This window comes from Pinus tabuliformis, chromosome 1_2 (assembly GCF_031772625.1).
Source record: "Pinus tabuliformis cultivar Carrire ecotype Pingquan chromosome 1_2, CPIR1, whole genome shotgun sequence".
Lineage (NCBI taxonomy): Eukaryota > Viridiplantae > Streptophyta > Pinopsida > Pinales > Pinaceae > Pinus > Pinus tabuliformis.
Window position 1 is genome coordinate 1,138,376,623 of NC_142298.1, and position 14,344 is coordinate 1,138,390,966.

The 14,344-nt window shown below is 34.4% G+C and overlaps 3 non-coding genes across 3 annotated transcripts; 2 read left to right on the plus strand and 1 right to left on the minus strand.

Moving 5' to 3' along the window:
• The first annotated feature begins 7,873 nt into the window (after positions 1 to 7,873).
• TRNAR-UCU (transfer RNA arginine (anticodon UCU)) lies at positions 7,874 to 7,946 on the plus strand. The gene has a single exon. It is a non-coding gene; the product is annotated as a tRNA-Arg (tRNA).
• Positions 7,947 to 8,006: 60 nt separating this feature from the next.
• On the plus strand, positions 8,007 to 8,079 carry TRNAR-UCU (transfer RNA arginine (anticodon UCU)). The gene has a single exon. It is a non-coding gene; the product is annotated as a tRNA-Arg (tRNA).
• A 77-nt stretch (positions 8,080 to 8,156) lies between these two features.
• TRNAG-CCC (transfer RNA glycine (anticodon CCC)) lies at positions 8,157 to 8,227 on the minus strand. Its single transcript has one exon. It is a non-coding gene; the product is annotated as a tRNA-Gly (tRNA).
• Positions 8,228 to 14,344: the final 6,117 nt, after the last annotated feature.

Consider the following 14,344-nt stretch of genomic DNA (forward strand, 5'->3'; position numbering starts at 1 on the left):
TTTCAATCAAGGATGTTACAGATGTTATTGTATAGTTGAAGGACAAATAGATGGAAGAGAGATTTAAGGATGTATAGAATGAGTTGGAAATTGTTCTGCAAATATTATAGATTCAATATTACTGTATTGCCATCTTAAAGAAGGCTATTATGCAAGGGTTGTCTAGTATAGTGATGAAGATCAAAGTTAGACAACTTGATCCATATAATGGGACAATAAATGCAAAGGTGTTGGGGAATTTTTGTTGGGATGTGGAGCAATACTTGGATAAGATGAGTAGATGTTCAAATGAGGCTAAGGTAAATGTTGCAACTATGTTTTAAACCAAAACTACGAATTTTTGGTGGAGAATCTGAGTGAAAGACTTTATGACAGAGCATATATGGATAGGATAGTTGCATGGATAGAATTGAATGTTCCTTTGCATGTATATTTTGGCCCTAGAAACCAAACTTGGGTGGCTATGAATCAGTGGATTTCCCTAAGGCAAATGGGGAAGATCCAAACCTATATCAATTAATTTTCAAGGCTTATGTTGGAGATTAAGGACATGTTAGAGGAAGATAGATTGTTCCATTTTATGAATGCACTGTAGTCATGGGCACAGAGTGAGTTGCGATGGAAAAACATTCAATCTATTATAGTCGCCATCATTGTTGTTGATAAATTGTTGGACTATAGAGGGGAGGCAATTCCTAGTCCAAAGAAAATTTAAATGGAATGTAGTGATAAGGGAAATAAGAAGAAGGAGAAGGGGAAGTCGAAGGTACTAAAAGACAGCGAGTTGAAGAGAGTAGATGCCTCAACGGAAAATAATCCGGTATCATGTTGGATTTGTGAGAAGGAACATTATGCAAGGGATTTTCCATTGAAGTAAAAGTTATTAGATTTGGAGCAAAAAAAGAAGTCAATTGTTGGAGTGATGTATGTTTTGGGTGTGGTTGTGAGAGAACATCCCGGTCCTACATCAGATTCAGTTGGTACTCATTGATTTATGTCAGTGCAAAAGTCAACAAGAGAAATGTGTTGGCCATGATTGATAGTGGAGTGACTTATAACTTTGTTAGGGAGGATGTTTCAAGAAATATTGGGTTTTGTCTTAAGCCTGTGCACATTTCCTTCAATTTCAACTTGGGAGAGTAGAAGGTGGTTGGTACTTGTAGTTGTGTGCCAATCAATTTGGGTGAGTGGTTGGGCTAGACAAGTCTTAGTATCATTCCATTGGATAATTATGAGATAATATTAGGTCAAGAGTTTTTGAGAGTTCCATTGGTTGTTTTGATTCCTCACTTGGATCATTTGATAATATTTTATGTACCATCACCAATGATGGTGCCTACTATTGGAGGTAGTGTTGAGATTGGAGCTCATGTTACATCCATGTGCATGGGTGATGGAGTTACCTTAGGATCGGGAGATTGGGAGATGATTAAAAAAGTGTTTACAGTGCATGAAGAGAGGATTCAAGACTTAGAGTATAATTTTCGATGGGTAAAGGATGTCTTGGTATAGAATTTATGCATTCTTCTAGCTTTGGAAAAGAGAACTTGAGAGAAAGTTGCAAATCAAAGAGAGATGGTTGGAGTGAAGATGAGATTGTTGGATCATTTCATAGAGCAAGTGGATGAGTCATGTGTGATCCTAGAGTGTGGGAAGGAGCATCCACATCCTTGGTACAAACGTGCTAGGGAGGAGATTGGACCTATTGTAGAGAGACTTGGGGAGAGTGAGCAACCATCTGACCCTTAGTTGGAGCAACTTCTAGAAGGGGTAAAAGGAAATATTTATTCGTGTACTCCTTTGTTGATGTATATATCACATAAGTGTTGGAAATACTGAGAGGGGGGTGAATCAATAGTCTTTTTTAATTGTTACTTTTACCAGTTAAATCAATTATATTTAGAACACAAAATGAGTAATAGGAATAAATGCTTTTATTAATATAATCTTTATGATGAATCAAGTATAATATATAGGGCTCCAACCATTGATGAAGACATATATCTTCAATTCCCCAGGCTCCAACCTGTTTCCAAGCACCAACTTGGTCTTTTGTGAGGCTCCAACCTCTAGGGAACCAACCCTATCTTCTCAAGGCACTGACCTTGTGTTTAGAGGCTCCAACCCCTAGGGCACCAACCCTTCTCTAGTACATGCTCCGACCCGGTTTCTTGAGGACATCGATCCTCTAGGGCTCCAACCTTCAGGGCACCAACCCTCTGGGCTCCAACCAACTACTATACTTTGTCTAGATATGTTTTATAGTAATTCACGACTCCCAAAATATTCTTCACTAAGTTCTGTCAATCTACAGCTTCACTGTAGTCTCCATGCTACATCATTAATGACAACCTTGTCTCATAGAAGGTATCACCATTTCTCTTCATTATACCCAAGAAAAATCTCCAAGTCACATCATGATGACTAATACATCATGGTCTTCAATAGTCTCCACACAACTTCAATGTGTCTACAATGAACTGCACTAAGCTCTGCACAAAGACAACTCTCTGTTTCAACCCTCTATCCTAATTGTCGCAGTAACTACTTCAGGAGTGAGGCTTCAAGAGTAACTTCTTTAAAGGAGTGACTGTTGTAGCTACAGGTTGTGTATTCAATTAAAACAACCCTGTCTACGTAGTCTTTTTAACAGATCATCATTTGCACTTCTACGGATTCATTCTAGGTTTGATCCTTTCAATGAATAACCCAGACAATAGAATGCTCAACCTTTGGCTTCCTTCGTCTTTCGCCGGACCTTCAACTTCCTTCTATTCTCGCTTGATCTTTGGCTTCCTCTTTCGCTCGCTAAACCTTTGACTTTTCTTTCCTTTGTTCCTTCACGTTCACAATTTGTGAACTTTCCTTCGTCTCAGTGATAGATACCTGAGCTCAATTCACTTTTCGAGGTGGAGCATTTAACTTATATATATGTATGTATATATATATATATATATATATATGTATGTATGTATATATATATATATATATATATATATATATATATATATATATATATATATATATATATGTATGTATATATATATATATATGTATGTATGTATATATATATATATATATGTATGTATGTATGTATGTATGTATGTATGTATGTATGTATGTATGTATGTATGTATGTATGTATATATATCTATATATATATATATATATATATATATATATATATATATATATATGAATCTCTTCAATACCTAAAAGAGGAGAGGTCAACTCGTGTATTGATCCAGGTGGATATTGGTGGCCACCCACAAATTCCACTTGGACCACCACCATTGTTTCTTTCAGTTTTTCAATTTCCTTAATTGTAGCACAGTTTACTATTTTTAGCAGTTTTTTGGGTCCTAAACTTTCGGAGCTGTTTTGAGGCCCTAAACTATGTTTTTTTTAGAAATCTACCGCTGGCGATTAGATGTAAGTCATTTTTCTTGTCGTAGCCCTCAAAGAATTATTTCCAACGGGGTATCATGCGCGTCAAACGGAGATAATATGACCAAGTCACAACCTCGGGAAGTTGGTTGCCCAACTAACTCCAACAGGGCCCATAAACTCTTGGTGTTACATCTCTTCGGGTTAGGGTTTTGGTTTTTTAGGGTTTTCTCTTATTGTTCAATAATAAAAAATCTTCTGAGCCTCATTGTAACACAGTTTAGAGGCAAGTAGCCACCACATCTCTTCTCAGAGATAAGCTACCATCACCAAGCTAGTCTCATTTCCATACTATTTGTATTTCATTATTTGATATTAATCAAAGGAAGTGTTATTCCTGCTGCATTTTTGTATTTATGGTTATATATGTAATTTATTGTGTTCTTGTTTAAATTCAGATCATGTATGGGATCGCACATTACAAATATATCATAAACATGTTTATTTACGAACATTCATATTATAATAGATGTCTGGCAGTCCCACATGCCACGTCACTGCTTAAATCGCAATCACAACTTCATAAAACTCCCGCAATCGCAACCCTTTGGCTTCACGATATAACATTGTGATGCCCATATTTCCGACGGAGCAGATGCGATGTGATATTAAACAATTGTTAATAAATCCTCTGGGTCCACAATTCTATCACAATCGGAAGTTTGCCATCGTGACCTCTTCAAGACTTGTGATATGCGAAAAATGCAATATTTCTTTAGGACATATTATAATGGTGTAGCGGGTCCACAATATTATCGCAATCGGTGTTTCAACGTGATAGTTCTTTAAAGCTTTCAATGCAATGGATGTGATATTTCAACAGAGTTGTTACCATAAAATGATAGAGTTCGCAGTACATATCGCAATTAGTGGATTTCAATGTGGCAAGGCTTTAAAGAGACTTGCGATGTGGCAGATGCAATGTCATATTAAGACGTATTGTAATGGGGCTATCGGGTCCATGTTACATATTGCAATTGGGGGTTTTGAGCAGTGGCATATAATAGAACCGTCGATAAAGTTGTCGATATGTTTTCTCTGATGCGTTGTGGACTTTAAAGAGTTTCCATGGCTTATTACTCAGATGTTCCTTAGCTCTTTTGATATCTTAACTCCTTCGATATGTTAACTCCTCCAATACTCCGCAATACTCCTCTAATATGTTAGCTCCTTTGATATGTTAACTCCTCTGATATTTCTCTGATATTTCATGCGATATCTCTGATATGGCTCTTACTCTTGAGCATATGCGATATTTCAATAAAAACAGATTGTAACAGACTCTTACTCTTGGCTTGGCTTTCCTGTGGCTTCTCTGTGATTTTCGATGGCTACTCTTTGATGGCTTTCCTCCTTGGCTTCTTGCTCCTATTACTTCACGGATCTGCTTCTCCTTGGCTTTCCTCCTTGGGTCTATTGCTTCTATTTTTTCTGTATATATATATTTAATCCATATGTTGTATTCAGTCCTTGGGTCCTCTATGGGAAACATTATGATCATAAGAATTTACCATCACAAACACTTCCAAATTGACATCAATGACAACCTTGATTAACAATAAGTATGGAGGAAATTTGTCATGAATAGTAGGTTTAGGATTGGATGGAGATTGTGGTAGTATTCATAAGGGCTATGCCACCCTTTCTTCTCATTGATCCATGGGAGTGTGGCTCACTTTTGAGAGGATGATGGCAAGTCATTATTCTTGGGTGCCATGGAGGTGCCAAGGATGAGCTTGGATGAGTTTGGAGATGATTAGAGAGCCACTACATGAAACATGGGCACTTGCATGGGGAAGTGAGATCTTATGGATTTTGGCATGATGATTAGATTAGCTATTTGATTTGTTGGAGACACAATGGGGATCCATCACATGGATGTGTGCAAGACTTTATTTGGAGTAGAGGTGTTGTGACACATCATTGAACATAACTTCAAGTTATGAAACTTATTTTGGTGACTTGGTGGATGGTTTGTTGATTGGAGAATTATTGAGGGTGGCAATGATTGAGTAGGGTAGGATGTAAGGCCTTCACACATTGAAATAGACTAGAAGCGTGAAGATGCTCACGCATATCAACAATTAGTAGCTTAATTTGGTTTCTCATGCACGATTTTGGGGTTTCCTTGCCTTAGCAACACCTACGTGACAGTTTGACAATTTCTATTATGTTATGATTTTATAATTATTGAAATAGATTTTATAATTATTGAAATATAACATTAAATGTATTAATTTATTTTCCATTTTTTAAACGACAAATGACCTCTCCTTTACATTACATTTTAAACATATCTTATTGAAATCATCTTTATGAAATTGAAGTATATGTTTTCCTTATTTCTTTATAACATAAATTTATCTCAAGACATGTCTATTTCTTATCTATTAAACATAAAAAAAGAAATATCATCCATAAATTTTAATAATGTAAAAAATATGATATAAGCTATTCATAGACATTCAATTTAACCACACTATAACAATGTTTTCGTTAATATTAACTGTACTTTATACAAAGTTATAAATCATAGAAATAATACGACACATTTCCATAATATATATTCCACCAATTATACAAAGACCATGGTTAATTTTTGTCTTTCATTCCATACAAATAATTGAAATAAAATTAAATTGCTTTGTATGTTTTAAATTCAAAAGCCACAAAAATATTAAATGCATTATAATGGCATTCATTTGAAATGTGTAGGCAATTGCTACATTAACAACAATGTTATATATGCTAATAAGTTTTTTCTACCATGTGGCGCTGATGTATTTTATTATCATGCGGTGTTATGTATTTTATTATAAATTATTATTATGAAGATATAAATTATTGAGTATTTATTACAAATCAGTGATTATTTTATTTAAATTATTTATATTTTTACTATATAGAAATGTGATTTAGTGATAAATAACAAGGTGATCAAAGTTAATTTATTAACATAAGTTTAGATTAAAAGTCCTTTAGTATGAGAAGTTTTAGGTGATTTTGATGATATAGATGCACCTTTGGTAGTATGATACCTTATCTAGATATTCCCATAAGTTTTTATAAGCATTGTTGACTCCAAAAAAATGTTTATATTTTAAATGGATGCACTACATTTTTAATTTCTTGTTGCTTGCAAAAGAAGCATAAAGACTTTTATTTATAAATTTTATATATACATAGCAATTGTTAGTCATGAATAATTTACATGACTTTAGTAGCACTAAAAGATTTACCAATATTTAAATTAACTTTAGAATACAAATTCTCATGTTAATATTAAATATTCCTCAATCATTATACGTAGCCATGGACAACAATTCCTCTTCTCAACTATCCAGTATGCTTACATCCATGAGCATAAAATCCCCAACAACTTATTCCTTCTCCAAAATTATTATTTTATGTTGAATTATTTTAATATTAATCCGTACTACCCCACCCCTTTCTTTTCACTTGACTTTCCATAATATTTCACCATTAATCAAAAATTACATCAACTTAATACTTTCACCATACATTTTTATCTCTAAATTATTTTTCCATTAATTTTAATTATATCAAATTCTTATATATAATAAACTACCTTAAATATTTCCTTAGCATGCTAACTAAAAATAATCTAAACGAAAATCAATTAGAATAAACAATTATACCAATATTCTTTTGTATTTTTAACACTTTAACCTAAATAAAAACACATTATTCAAGTTCTTTAACCATATGAAATAAAATACTATAAACAGATACACAATTGAATATAAATATATACCTCAAAACTCATAGGAAAAATATACATTCGAAGTACTTACTATAGATATTGCAATAAAGATTTCAAAGCTCTTCAAACTTAATGTAAAGTTACAACTCACTATGATCTTCTAATACTCACATCTTGGGAACTATTATCATCTCCTACAATCTTCTAATACTCACATCTTGGGAACTATTATCATCTCCTTCAATTTTTGTTGAAACTATTCTTAAAGAGAAAAAACCATTATAGATTTATATTAAGAAAATATAAAAATCTTCTATACATATCATGATTTGAGGGCAAATAAAATACCCTCAAACTACAGAACAAAGACAATTAGGAAAGAAAGTTCACCTATGAAACGACCAACGTTTTTCTTCAGAGATATTTTGCCTGTGAAATGCCCAACGTTTTTCTGATCTTTAGGACGGGACGGGTAGTATTAGAAAAAGATTTTAAACTGTCGGGCGCCGGTGGCCTAATGGATAAGGAATCAGGCGATTGTGGGTTCAAGTCCCACTGGGCGTGCAGTGTCAGAGTCTGTTTTCATCTGCCAAGAGAAATATTACGGACATAGAAGGAAAAAATTTACCCTCCTCTCTAGCGAACGCAATGTTAATTAAGGTTAGGAGAGGTAGCATTAGCAAGAAAACTTTGAACAGTCCAGCGCCCGTGGCCTAATGGATAAGGCGTCTGACTTCTAATCAGGCGATTGTGGGTTCGAGTCCCGCCGGGCGTGCACGCAATGTTAATTTAAGTTAGGAGAGGTAGCATTAGCAAGAAAAGTTTGAACAGTCCAGCGCCCGTGGCCTAATGGATAAGGCGTCTGACTTCTAATCAGGCGATTGTGGGTTCGAGTCCCACCGGGCGTGCAGTATCAATTTCCTTTTTCATTACCCTCCTTTCTGTTGACCAACGAGAAAAATTGAAAGAATTAAAATTCCTTATTTGCGCATCCAGGGAATCGAACCCTGGTCAGTACCGTGGGAGGGTACTATGATACCACTACACCAGATGCGCTTACACTGTTTAACTTGTTTTCGGCATTATACCAGTAAAAGCTTTGTTAATTGCTGCAGCCCTTCACTAACAACGACGAGGATCCCGCAGTTCCTTTTAAATATTTGGATGCGCTCCGGCTGCATTTCAAACTTATAAGTTGGTGCCACCACCCGCCATTTGTAAGTTTGGAAGGTTTACCGTGTTTCGTATAGCTTCTCTGCCGGGATGATTTACCTCTGAATGCAAAAAGATTTTTCTTCCCCATTGTTGGTATTAACATCCGGTCAAAGTCAAATTTTTGGATTGTTGGTCAACTTTATTGTTAAATGAAAGAATAATATTTTTATTAGTCAGATGTTATTAACATGATTGTGTGAAGTTGAGTTAAGTTTGTACCTCTTTGTCATAGTTTAAATCTTCCAAAGTAGATCTTATCATCAGCCCCTCTTTATTAGATTTGAATCTTTAACTTGGTAGAGACTAATCCCCACGCAAACCAATTAATCTATACTTCATGGGTATATATCTTCTAAAATTTTAGTTTCATCTATAAAAATAAAACATATCTCATAACATTTTATTTTCATTACGTCTCATAAATATGAATACTAGTTATGCTTATTGAACGAATGTCAATGAATAATGTATTTTAGACTAAGTTCCATCACTAAATTCAATTTCCACGACATGGTGTGACTTCACTGCATTCATATTTTGTTAACAAAAAATAATGCATTTGGATCACATTTAAAGGAAAATGGACCAGCCTAGTAGATCAACTTTCAACATTTATTTCTCCACATAATTGGAAGGCCAAATTCAAATCATTGCACAAATTAAGTGTTAAATAAAGACTTATTATCAAAGATGATCAAGAAATGCTAAAAGAACCCATGTGGATGGCTTAACTCAAAGTGGGCTTGAAACTCGTATGAATGGGAAGTGTTGAAGGACAAAGCTACAATAAGTTATGTTATAGGCATTGAATCTCAACTGCTAAGAGGATGCAACATATAACACATGCTTAGAGCATTTAGATATTAATTGATTAATTTTCTGAAGCTTAATAATTGTGCTTAAAGACCAAATGTAGGGCAGCTCTCTATAACATTTAATAGAGAATGATGATCAGATGATATGATAATATTTTTATTTGGTTATTTTGGATCGAGAAAGAGGGATAGGCGAAAGGGGCGAGCGACTAATCCTAGTTGCTCTACCCTTATATCGTTCCTCATCTTCCTCTTTGATCGTGATTTTCCTTTGCAAGTTCATGTATTGGTCTTTTTGTTGCTGTTTTGACTCCAAGTTTGATTTTAAGGTGGAGTTTCTAAGGGGATGGAACTCATAGGGCTCTATTGTGTGCCTTATCTTGCCAAATTTGTTGTCTATTCATGGAATGGGTTTATGTGGTGGTGATTTCTATTATCTATGGGCGTTCTGTTGTACACAGCTTCCTCATTGCCATTCTTCTGCTTTAGGTGACTTAATATCTTCTTTGACGATTCACGGGGTTTTCTTTTGGTGGCACTCATGACCTTTTTTATGTTCCATAAGAGGTTTTTTTGCAAGGTCACTGGTTCGTGAGTTGTGCGTCGTCAAATAAGGTCGGTCATCATTACATGTTGTGTTGTCCTCCATAGTGAAGAGTTGAGGGGATGGCATTTTATACCCCCTTTCATGCCTCTTCATATAGCTTTTCTCTGAAAGGCTTCTGCTCTGGCTTTCTAGGTTCGTGGTCTGCATCCTGGGTCAACTTCATGGCCTCTAATTGTGTATCTCGAACCCAGTTTTTTTTTGCAGACTCGTTGTGTGAAGGTGCTTTGCATTTTTCTTTCTTACTTTATTGCTCCCTACTTGGGACCTTGGAGTGGTTGTGTGCCTCTCATTTTTTATTTTTTATAATATGTAGCTTGTGTCTCAAATCTTAGCTTGACAGACCTGTGTGCCAATGTTTTGTGACATTACTTCGATTATGGCTATGGGGCTTTGATATTTTGATTTTCCTTACCCCTTTGGGATAATTATAGTTTTGTATCAAATATGTTATTTTCCCTGGCTGCATACACACTCAATATGTCTACAAAGTGTAATTTTTATTCCTTATTTACATAATAAAAATTATAGATTTATTTCTCTAAAAAAATCATTTAATAGAAAATGTCATGCATGCATCACATATATTGGTATTTCATATCATATTACCATCCAAACTAAAAGAGGAGAATGAATTCATTTTACCTCAAAATTATCTTAATCGAAACAACCCTCCCTAAAATGACGTTTTAGGGAAAGATAGTTGGCAAACACATATTAGCATATTGACATCAATGAATGTGAATATATTGGTGTAACTACATGTGATATTAATATAAGAATGTTTTCAAAATTATGTGAAATTCAAAGAAAATTAAGTAAGATGTTTTTTTTTGAATTCCTTGATTTCAATGCAGAAAAATCAAAGCAATATCATGTAAATATCAATTTTTTACCCCAAATATAGTAGTGTATAAATAAAATAAGAAAAAATTGGATGAAACTTTCCAAAAGTGTGTACCCATTGGATATGGAGAGCTTGTTGGAGTCGAGTGATACCACTTATAGCCTTCAAATGAGCACATGAATACTTATAGTTGAGATGACATCTTCTTAGAGAGAGAAACTCATAAAAGTTGAACAACAAAAAGAGCAATAAAGTTGAACAACAAAAAGAGCAATCTAATGAAAGAGTTGTGCCACAAAGAGTGGTGGAGATTCAAATTCCATTCACGGAGCAAAATTAGGATGAGGAACATTCAAATTACTGCAACGAGAGGCACATTCTATATCCCAGTATGAGGATGATTTATAATTATGTTTGTGCTCAATGTGGAGTTGACACATGTCCCTCTTAAAAGAAAAATAAGATATTCCCTAAATAAATAAATAAAAACGATGTCGGATATATGTGTGTGTGTGTGTGTGTTTAGTTAATAATTATAAGCATTATAAAACATCAATAATCCCAAGTTCAATGGTCACTCAAGTTGTTGTTGATATTACGATTCAATGTGGTAAAAATATTTCATTGGTTCTTAGTCATAAGTAATATATTTCAATGTCACATGACTTAATGTAATTTCAAATCAACTTTAAATAATGATAAAGTAATTAGAAGTTAAAAAAAAAGTGTGAGCAAGAAGTTTAAAACTTATATTTTTCAAAAATATTTCAACACAAGATTTAAATAAACTATTTGAAAAGCTATGTTACTAATTTATGTGGATATCAACTTCATATATATCTATATATAAAAAGAAAATAGTTTGATGTTGTATATAATAAAATATTCAATGTATATATATATATATATATATATATATATATATATATATATATATATATATATATATAATTGAAAATTTAATGTATTCTATATAGCATTCAAAAATATAGTTTAAACAATAAAAAAATTACACATTGTATATAGAGAGAGAGAGAGAGAGAGAGAACCACGACAAATTCATTGGCATCTATAAGGGATGAGAGGAATATAATGTTTTTTTCCAAATTTTTCACTTTAAAAGAGATTTGTGCTTGCCAAAAAAAAAATACACATTGTATATTGTATATATATGGAGAGAGAGAACCACTACAAATTCGTTGGCACCTATAAGGGATGAGAGGAATGTAATGTTTTCTTTTCAAAATTTTCACTTTAAAAGAGCTTTGCACCTAAAGAGACTTGATCCTTTTTGGTGCATGCTGGGTCCATGCTTAAGATGAATCTATATTGGTTTTAACATAGGTGATAATGACTCTGAGCACAACATACTTGTCGCATAGTGAATGTAACACCCCTTCTAACCCCATAACCCAACCAGAGTTACAAGGAGGTAGTTAATATGTAGATCCAACTCCTAAATACAGCTATGGGAATGGGACCTAAATATTTTGACCTTCTTAAAATTTCAATTGGACTCCATCATTGTTAGAAGGTGTAGCAAGAAAGTCGAAATTTGACTTGTGCCTTAGTCAAAAATTTTAATTCGATTTTCCACATCAGCAAGATGACTTGGATTGCAATTAACTTGTGTGGCATGGCTTTGTCTACTAGTTTACTCAATGAATTCGAGGTATAGGCTAGAAGTAGAGTTCTGCATGTAGTGATTGCTAAGATTTAGAAATCGAGTTCAGTTATTTTTAGTTTGACTCAATCAACTAAGCTAAAGTACCTAGTTGAGTCAGTTGAAGGTCAATTGAGTAGTAGAATTATTGTTAACTCAATGATCTCTTATTTAAACTAGTTAATCAGCTAAAACTAGCTCAGACATGCATGAAATTTGAATTCCTAGCTGGAGTGGAGGAAAAGGCACATTGTAATTGCCATTTGTATACTAGTTGAGTGTATAGGCTTGGCATTGATGCAAGTGATCAAGTCCTTGGGAATTGTGAAAGGAAATAGGGAATCCCCTTATTATTTAGGAGCTTAATTTCTCTTGAATTGTGCAAGGAAATAGGAGGAATTTGAAGCCTTGAATTGGATAAGTGTTGGCCAAAGCAAGACAGTGAAAAGGAAAACAGGTTTACAGTGCAGGGTGTGCTTCAGATTCGAAGCAATACATTGTAATAGTTTATCATTCTCATCTAATTAATGAAAAGAAATGGAGGGGTTTTTCCCAGTTGGGTTCCCCTGTAAATCATTATGTTCTTGTGGTTTTAATGGTTGCATGTCATTGCATGTGTTTCTAAATTGTGATTTCGATTCCATAGAATAGTAGAAGAAATTTATAATCTCTTGATTCAGTTTGATTTCATTAGTAGTACCAATATTTTATTATTTTTTACATAGTATTAGAGCATAAATCACACTAGAAACCAATCTATATAGCCTCTCCTTCAAAGATTTCGATTTGCAGATTCAGCAAAGTAGTTTTTCTTATGTGTGGAAAAATATCTTTCAACTAGTTGAGATTGGAGTATTCCCTTGAGGGAACCTCAAATTTCATAGCATGGAAGGACAGGATGGAAGCAGTGCTCGATTATAATGGAGTGTTAGAGTACATCAAAACTGAGATTCTGAAACTAACAACATTAGATGTGCAGTAGTTAGCCCAGTGGAAGAAGGATAACGCAAAAGCTAGGAGGATCATCCTGGAGAGTGTGAGAGACCACATAGTCTTGGGTTTACATGGAAAAGAGACTCCATTTTCTATGTGGAAGACCCTCACTGAGCTATTCAAAAATGGTAGTGATTCCAAGAAATTGGCACTAAGGGACAAGCTCAGAAACATCAGAATGTAGAAAGGTGAGACCATTCCACATTACCTCTCCAGGTTCACTCAGTGTCGATATGAGCTTGGAGGAGTTGGAGAAAATATTCCCTCTTTAGAACTAGTGAGCCTAGCTCTCCTAGACCTTCAAAAATCCTAGCACAGGTACTAGGACTCTGTAAATGAAAGGGACAAATTTCCAAATTGGGAGAGACTTTGGTCTGATCTGGTGTAGGAATAAATCTTGAGGAACACTAGAGATGGAGTAACATCAAAATATTAGGAGGAATATAATTTTTCCTTGGTTGGGAAGGGAAAAAAGTGAAAGAAGGCCCAAAGAAATCCAAAGTCCAGCTAAAACAATGACAAGAAAAAAGACCTAAGCAAGATAAAAAAAAAAATTCACTGCCATGAATATGTGCACTATGCAACCAAGTTTCCACAAAATAATTCTAACAAGAAGCCTTTAGGAGGAGCAGAAGGTGAAGCACTTGCCTCACAATTTGAATTAGACTTCACCCTGATTGCATGCACTGTGAGCACCACAATGGGGAGTGTGTGGTATCTAGATTTGGGTACCTCGTTCCATATGATAGGATGCAAAGAATTCTTCAGTAACCTAGAGGAGAAGGATCTCCAGTTGCACATAGAACAACGATGATGTGTAGTACATAACCAAAGGAATTAATACCGTAGCTTTTAAAAGGGAGTGTGGTTCCCATCTTCATCTGAAAGATGTTATGTATGTACCTGGGCTGAAGAAGAACATGATCTCTATAGTTGTATTGGAGGATAGAGGCTATGATGTTGATTTCAGTAAGGGGAAAGCCTTTCTGAGACATGTAGCTACCGGGCAGGTGAAACAGATTAGAATTCGAGTGAA